This window comes from Ipomoea nil, unplaced genomic scaffold (genome assembly GCF_001879475.1).
Source record: "Ipomoea nil cultivar Tokyo-kokei standard unplaced genomic scaffold, Asagao_1.1 scaffold3016, whole genome shotgun sequence".
In the NCBI taxonomy this organism is placed as follows: domain Eukaryota; kingdom Viridiplantae; phylum Streptophyta; class Magnoliopsida; order Solanales; family Convolvulaceae; genus Ipomoea; species Ipomoea nil.
Window position 1 is genome coordinate 594,297 of NW_017619444.1, and position 9,360 is coordinate 603,656.

General features: G+C 36.9%; 1 pseudogene; it reads right to left on the minus strand.

Annotated features, from left to right (window-relative positions):
* Positions 1 to 684: 684 nt before the first annotated feature.
* On the minus strand, positions 685 to 1,940 carry LOC109163253 (annotated as a pseudogene).
* Between the last annotated feature and the right edge of the window lie 7,420 nt (positions 1,941 to 9,360).

A 9,360-nucleotide genomic window follows, 5' to 3' on the forward strand; every position in this document is an offset into this window, starting at 1 on the left:
ACAATTTAATTTCTCTCACCAAGTGAACAATTAAGTGCACCATAATGTCAAAAAATGAGGGGGGGAAATACATTTCAAATTGACATAGAGTCACTACCACATCTGCCTGCAAATCATCCAACATCTCTGGATCAACAACTTTATTACAAATAGCATTGAAAAAGAAACAAATCTTTGTAATGGCATGTCTAACATCTTTTGGTAAGGCATCTCGGATAGCAACAGGTAACATGTGTTGCATTAAAACATGACAATCATGAGACTTCATACCAATCAACTTCAAATCCTTCATTGACACAAGTTTTTAAATATTGGATGAGTAACCTGAAGGAACCTTCACATCATTCAAACATCCACAAAAACTTGTTTTCTCTTATTTAGACATAGTATAACAAGCTGGAGGTAAGTAAGTTCGCTTTCCTGATTCTTGGGGTGCTAACTTATCTCGTATTCCCATTTCTACCATATCTTTTCTAGCTTTAATGCCATCTTTAGTTTTACCCTGGATATTCAATAACGTCCCAACAATATTGTCACACACATTTTTCTCAACATGCATCACATCAAGACAATGCCGCACAGATAAATGTTTCCAATATGGTAAATCCCAAAAAATTGACCTTTTTTTCCATATACCCTTTTCAGCATGTTTAGACGTTTTGCCCAAATCAACATTAATATTTTTTACTCGTTCATAAATTGCATGCCTGATAATGGAAAGCGAGCCACACGAGTCTCAGTTTTTCCATTGAAACACTTTTTCCTCTTTCGATAAGGATGATTAGTAGGGAGAAAGACTCGATGACTCATGAATACATTCTTTCTACTATTACTCAACCAAAGATCAGTTGTTTCATCTTCACAAATAGGGCACGCCTTCACTCCTTTTGTAGTATACCCCGACAAGTTACCATATGCTGGAAAATCATTTATTGTGCAAAATAACATGGCCCGCAAAGTGAAGTTTGTTTGACTATATGCATCAAACACCATCACGCCTTCATCCCACAACATTTTCAAATCTTCCACAAGTGGTGCTAAGTACACATCTATGTCGTTCCCGGGTTGTTTAGGCCCTGAAATCAACAATGATAGCATGATGTACTTGCGCTTCATACACAACCAAGGAGGAAGATTGTAAGCTACCAAAAGGACCGGCCAAGTGCTATGTCGACTACTCATGTTACCATGGGGGTTCATTCCATCGGTGCATAACCCAAGCCTAAGATTCCTGTTTTCATTGCCAAATTCAGGAAACATGCTATTAATGTTCCTCCATTGAGGAGAATCGGCTGGGTGTCTTAATTTTCCATCTTCTTTTCTCCCTTTAGCATGCCACTGCAAATTCTTTGCATCATTTGGATTTGCAAAAAAACATTTGAATCTTGGTATTACAGGTAGATACCATAACACCTTCACTGGAGGCTTTTCTTATCCTCACACCCATTAACACCATTTTTTCTCTTATAACGTGATGCTCCACACTTTGGACATACATGCAAGTCACTATATTCCTTCCAATATAATACACAATCATTTGGACATGCATGTATCTTCTTGATCTCCATACCCAACGGGCACAACATTTTCTTAGCCTCACAAGTTGAAATAGGAAGCTCATTATCATCAGGAAGCATCTTTTTAAAAAGTTCTAATAACTGTGTAAAGCTCTTATCACTCCATCCATTCATTGCTTTTAAGTTATATAATTTTAGCACAGCAGATAACTTTGTAAAGCTTTTACACCCAGGGAACAAAGGTTTTTCTGAATCAATAGAGAAACTTTCAAATACAGGAGGCATTTCACTATCATCTCCTTGAATATCACGCATGAGTTCATCTATTCGATCATTCTCCCCATTCTCCTCATTGTCTACATTATTTTTATCACCATCATTCTCTTCATCATTTTTTTTTTCGGTGAACATCATTCTCTTCATCATTAGCTATTATATTTTCACTGGTGTTTGTATTAGGAAGTACACTCTCACCATGCCATATCCATTGGTTATAACCTTCTTTAAAGCCACGGCATATTAAATGACTCCTAACTTGCTCAGAACTACGAAATTTCCTCAGATTCTTACAATCATAACAAGGGCATACCAAAAATTCTTCTCCATTTCTATTTTTATTTTCTTCAGCATACTTTAGAAAATTTTCAATCCCTAACATATATTCATATGTATTTCGTTTCCCATACATCCAACTACGATCGATATCTCTCATCTGCAAGCATGGTTGAAGTCTTTAAATTTATAATTTTTATTAAAAAGTCACTATTTTCTTCCTAAAATATTACATATCACAAATTAATATCACATTGTATATCTATATTAATAAACCATAAAAAATCACACATTACTCTGACATTGCATAAAAAGTAATTTTTTTTCTTAACATAATAAGCCATAAATATTGCATAATAATAATAATAATAATAATAATAACAACAACAACAACAACAACAATAATAATAATAATAATAATAATAATAATAATAATAATAATAATAATAATAATAATAATAGAGCTGAGCTACGTACTGCATATCACAAAATAATAATAATAATAATAATAATAATAATAATAATAATAATAATAAAATAATAATAATAGTAATAATAATAATAATAATAATAATAATAATAATAATAATAATAATAATAATAATAATAAAGGGAGCTGTGTACTGTATATCACATATAATAATAATAATAATAATAATAATAATAATAATAATAATAATAATAATAATAATAACATAACAATATTAATAATAACAATAATAATAACAATAACAATAACAATAACAATAACAATAACAATAACAATAACAATAATAATAATAATAATAATAATAATAATAATAATAATAATAATAATAATAATAGCAACAACTACCTACGGCATATATCTTCTAATAATAATAATAATAATAATAATAATAATAATAATACTACGATGTACGTACCTGAAGGAGATACGACTGGAGATGCGCTGCTGGAGGGAGGTTACCACCGGAGATGCTGCACTGTTTGGACGCTGCTTCTTCAGGTTGCCGCTCCTCAATGTCGTCGCCAGTCACCTTCGCCGCGGCATCGTGTCCGTTTCTCCGATGGTTGTTGTCGCCGTTCCTCTGGAGGTTGCCGGCAAAGCTCAAGATAGAGATGAAGGCTAAGAGAATGTTTAAGGTTATGGGGATGGTGAAGGCTACTAGGAGAAGAACGTACTATGGAAGCAAAGGAGATGGTGAGTAAATGGTGAATTCTACAAGGAGCTGAGCTGTGGAACGAAGCAAAGGGGATGGTGAGTAAATGGTGATAGGATAGCATGAGTTGACCTCAATCAATCAATTCTTCGTACGTCCTTATAACATATATTATTATTTTTTTAAAATCTTATGACAAATAGGTTACTGTTCAAAGAAGAACAGTCGCTAAGGAGGCCTGATTTATTAGTATTACACTATTAGCATCTGTTCTTCTTTCACAACAGACGCTAATTTTTGTTTAAAATATTACAAAAACGCCACCGCGCGTGTTTTTTTCTCTATTTTCCAAATGACATATGCTAATAGCCTAATATTTATGTGCATCTTTGAATATACTGGGCCAATAAAATCCTGACTGCAAAACTTTTTCCGCAGTTCGAGAAGGGCCAAAGTGCCCTCCATAAGGTGATGAGTGGCAATGGGTTAAGACACTTTCTATCTCGTCTTCGGGTAAGCATCTTCTTAATATTCCATCAGCACACCTCTTGTACAGAAACTGTTCATCCCAAAGATAAAATTTTGCATCAGTTTGTAATTTCTTCTTCAATGATCTAGAAGCATTTGGTGGGAATTGTTGGCAAACCACATAATTCACCAAATCTGAATACCAGGGCATAAAAGCACGAAGAGCCATCAGTTGCTCTCCCACGAAGTAATCATTGATTGGAATCTTTTCTTCTTCAGCCACTTCGTTTTGATTTTCTAATCGGGACAAATGATTAGCTACAAGATTTTCTATCCCATTTTTGTCTCTGATTTCCAAGTCAAACTCTTGAAGCAGAAGAGTCCACCTCATCAGTCTTGGCTTGGATTCCTTTTTGCTCATCAAGTACCTCAATGCTAAGTGATCGGTATGGACAATCACCTTGTATCCATTCAGGTAAGATCGGAATTTATCAATAGCAAAGACTACAACCAGCATCTCCTTCTCTGTTGTGGAATAGTTAACCTGAGCATCATCAAGGGTACGACTTGCATAGTAGATTGGGTGTAGGCACTTGCCCTTCTTTTGACAAAGGACGGCCCCTACAGCAAAATCACTTGCATCACACATAATCTCAAATGGTAAGTTCCAATCTGGAGGAGACATTATAGGTGCTGTTGTCAATGCTGCCTTTAGCCTGGAAAAAGCTTCAAGACAGGAATCATCAAAAACAAAGTTAGCATCTTTTAAAAGCAATTGAGTTAAAGGTTTAGAAATTTTTGAAAAGTCTCTGATAAATCTCCTGTAGAACCCTGCATGGCCAAGAAAACTCCTTATACCCTTTACTGAAACAGGTGGTGGCAGTTTCTCTATGACTTCCACCTTGGTCGGGTCAACCTCAATTCCTTTTTCTGATATCTTGTGTCCAAGAACAATCCCTTGTTGCACCATAAAGTGACATTTTTCCCAATTTAAAACAAGGTTTGCTTCTTGACACTTTCCCAATTCCTTATCCAAATTATCAAGACAATTATCAAAAGAAGAACCATATACAGAAAAATCATCCATGAATACTTCCATAGTCTTCTCAACTAAATCGGAAAAACTGGCTAACATGCACCTTTGAAATGTAGCTGGTGCGTTACATAACCCAAATGGCATCCTTCGATATGCAAATGTATCATAGGGGCATGTAAAAGTAGTCATCTCTTAGTTATCGGGGTGGATAGGGATCTGAAAGAACCCCGAAAAACCATCAAGAAAGCAAAAGTAAGAATATTTAGCCATCCTTTCAATCAACTGATCAACAAACGGAAGAGGAAAATGATCCTTCCTGGTGGCATTGTTCAACTTTCTGTAGTCCGTGCACATCCTCCACCCAGTGACTAACCTGGTAGGAATAAGCTCATTCTTATCATTGCGGACCACAGTTGTCCCTCCTTTCTTTGGGACCACGTGAATAGGACTGACCCACTTACTGTCAGGAACAAGATAAATGATGCCAGCTTTCAACAATTTTAAAACCTCTTTCTTCACAACCTCCTGCATCGTAGGATTTAACCTACGTTGGTGCTCAACACTGGGTCTATGCCCATCCTCTAAATTAATCATGTGCATGCAGTAAGAAGCACTAATTCCAACAATATCATCAATAGTGTACCCAAAGATTTTTTTATGTTTTCTCAGCACATTTAATAATTTCTCAGTTTCATCATCTTTCAAATGAGCACTTACAATCACTGGGTAGGTAGAATTTGGACCAAGATAAGCATACCTCAAATTTGTTGGTAAAGGTTTTAATTCTACCTGTGGTGGTTCTTTTTCCTCAGTGTTACAGGCAATGGACATTAGTGGCAATTCTTGTGATTCCTCACCATTCGTACCATCATCCAAATATTCACTCTCTGTAGTGTCTTTACTTTCGAGTTGTAAAGTATCATTAGAGATCCATTTACCCCTCTCATAGGCTGCAACGCATGAGTCGATTTCATCTACATAAAAACAAGAATCAAGACAAGAAGATTTGTTAGCCAATTCGAAAACATTAAATTCAACTTTATCTTCTCCAATTTCAAGAACTAAGGTTCCCCTTTTGACATTGATCACAACTCCAGCAGTTGCCAAGAATGGTCTCCCAAGGATAATAGGAATTTTAGCATCTTCTTCCATCTCTAACACCACGAAGTCTCCCGGAATGTAAAATTTGTCAATCTTCACTGGCACATCTTCCAGAATTCCAATAGGATACTTCATTGATCTGTCTGCTAACTGAAGAGTCATGGATGTAGGTTTTGGCTCTCCAAGTTGTAGCTTTTGGCACAAAGAATAGGGCATCAAACTCACACTTGCCCCTAAATCACATAAAGCTCTTTGAACAAGTGATCCTCCAATAACACAAGGGATAGAGAAACTCCCAGAATCCCTAAGCTTTGGAAGAAACTTGTTTTGAATTAAGGCACTGCATTCTTCACTTACTGCTACTATCTCACGATCCTCAGCTCTCCTCTTGTTGGATAAAATCTCTTTCAAAAACTTAGCATACGAAGGAATCTCAGTTACTGCATCAAGCAAAGGAATGGTGATATCCAGTTGCTTGATCAAACTGAAAAATTTTGCTCTTCTTTCCTCTTCCCTAGATTTCTTGAATTTTTGTGGGAAGGGTAGAGGTGGTGTATGCTTCTTCACGGGCTGAATTTCTTGTATCTCATCTTCCTTGTCTTGGGCAATAACACCTTTATTCACTTTCTCATTCTCACCTTCTAGATTCCTCTTGGCAATTTGCTCCTTGTTGGGATACGGTCGGTCTAGTAGTTGCTTCCCACTCCTAGTGGTGATGACATTCATGTGTTCTCTTGGATTTTCGGTCAAAGCTGGCAACTTCCCTGTGACTTTAGTACTCGATGTAAAAGGTTGATTTGCTAACTAATTTTCAATCATATTTTGATGAACATTCATCTGATCCATCCTCTCTGTAAGCTCCACCTGACCTTTAACCAATTTTTCCAACAATACTTCCATATTTGACGGGAATGGTGTTTCCACATTAGGCTTGGATTGATTTACTGGAGCTTGATATCCTTGGTTTTGCCTGAATTGTTGTGAAGGACCCCCTCTAAAATTTTGTTGTCCCTGAAATCCTAGCGGTTGACTTCTACCACTCAAGTGCTGGGGATTAGCTGCCCCAGTTGGATTACTCCAAGAGAAACCAGGATGATTTCTTGGTGCATTTGGATTGTAGGTTCCTCGTTGCTGGAATGCCGGTTGTATACTACCATACCCTATCACATCAACTTGTTCCATTGTGGCTAGAGTCAACACTGAGACACTCCTCTGAATGGTGCTCTCCTCCACAAAGCTCACACATCATTATAGGTCTTTGAGGAGTAGAAGATGTAGAAAGATTACCTGGAGTTTGATTCTTGATAGCAATTTGAGCCAACTATTGAACTAAAGTGGCAACATTATCAAACTTAGCTGATAGAGCTGATATTTGATCAACTTCATTCACACCTCCCACCAATTTCTGGGAAGATCTCTCTGAGTACCAAGTTGTCCCATTCATCCAATCTTTTCCAATAGTTCTTCAGCTTGATCTGGCTCTAGGAATGTAAATGATCCCCCCGATGAAGCATCAACTAGGATTTTTGAATTATCCAATAATCCCTCATAGAAAGCCATCATTAAGTCCCAACTCTAAATACCATGATGAGGACATTGTCTCCTCATCTCTTTGAATCTCTCCCATGACTCTGCCAAAGACTCACCAGTTAACTGTCTGAAATTCTGAATTGATCTCCTCATTTTCTGAGTCTTAGATATGGGATAAAATCTCTTAAGGAACTCTCTGTGCAACTGGTCCCTAGTTTCAAAATGGTTCACCGGATAAGAGGCAAACCAACTGTTAGCTTTATCCCTTACAGTGAATGGAAAGAGGCGAAGCTTGATAGCATCGCCCTGGACTCCGTTAATTTTGAAAGTACTGCAAATCCTCAGAAATTTTACAATGTGAGCATTAGGGTCTTCTGTTGGTGACCCACCAAAAGGATCTGAAGCAGCCATCTAAATAATAGCCGGTTTAATTTCAAAATTATTAGCATCAACCCCTAGCACATTGATACTTCCATGTTCTGCTACATCTGGAGCAATGTAGTCTGAAATGGGCCTCCCAATGCGTAGTGGTTGATTGACTCCCTCTTCATTGTGAGCCAAATTGTTCTGATTTCCTCCCTGCGCCATCCTGACCTGTTTTCTTAAGAACTTGGACTGCTTTTCAATCTCCAGGTTAAAAGGTTCTAATCCTTCCTTCCCTGAAGAGCGAGTTCGCATACAACACCAAGACTACAGATAACAGAAACATAGCACAACACAAGAAACTCGTTATCGGTTAGCAAAAATAAAAATAAAGTAAAAATAAAATAGACTAGACTCCTAAAGTAAGACTTTTGCTAATGTCAGTACGTAACGCCACTTCCCCGGCAACGGCGCCAATTTGATTGCGGTATTTTGGGGCAAACAAATAATACCCGGAGTATTCGGGCTGTCAAACCACAGAGAGATGGGGTACTAATCACTAGCTACTAGGTGACTCATATGGAACTAGTCTGAGCGAAACTTGAAGGTTGGGTAATTGCAGAAAATAACAAGTAGAAAAAATAAATAAATAAATAAATAACAGGGTTTTGTAAACAATAGAGCAAAACAGGATTCTTGGGATCACAATGTTTAATCACCTAGTGCCAATTAATCGTTTGTAATATTTAGTTTGGAATTAAGATTTGTATGGGAATGCAAAGATGGAATCGAATTACTCCCGTAATCTCTATTCCTAGTGAATTTCCACTCCCGTGGCTTAAACACCCAATAAGATCGAAGATTAGCATTCAATTATTCTCAATTACTACCATCTCCCGATTGGCAACAATCTAGAATAAGATTTCCCCCAATAAGTTCCCCTATCCCAAGGTCCAACCATTAGGTGCAATCGTGTGTACCCTAATTTATGCCTCAATTCCCATTGGTGACACAAACATGGCTATGAAGCTAGTAATTTAGGCCTTTATATACCAACAACAACAGATTAAAACAAGATTGCAACACAAATCATAAAACCAAACATAAATATATTAAGAAATTAACGAACTAGGCACATAGGTTCATAAACAAATTCACCCAAAAATCCCTAAGGGTTTTAGCCACTCATGGCCATAATAACAATCAATTCAACGTTTAAAGATAAACAAATAACAAAGGGAATAAGAGAAAGAGTGAAAGAGTTCTCCCGAATCTTTCTAGCCAGTTCTCTATTCCAAAGCTAGTTGTAAATCTTCAAGTTGGTCCTCTTTGTGCCTTGCTCTTGATTGCCTTCTAAAACACCAAAATCTGGGAAAAGAAGTATTCTATGGTTGATGGAAGATGATCTTTTTTATAGTAGAAACCCAATGACATCAATTTAGAAGTTTCCAAGAAGACAACTCTCCACGATCTCGACACGTCGAGAATATGCTCGACGTGTCGAGCCTCTAATCTGGGCGATCCTTGAATCTACTGGAAATTTTCAATGCGTCGAAGTGTTTATACTTTGATTTCTTCCTCTTTTGATCATTTCGTGCTTGAAATTCTTCCCTTACTCTTACACTTAGCGTGTAATGGTGAAAAAACACTA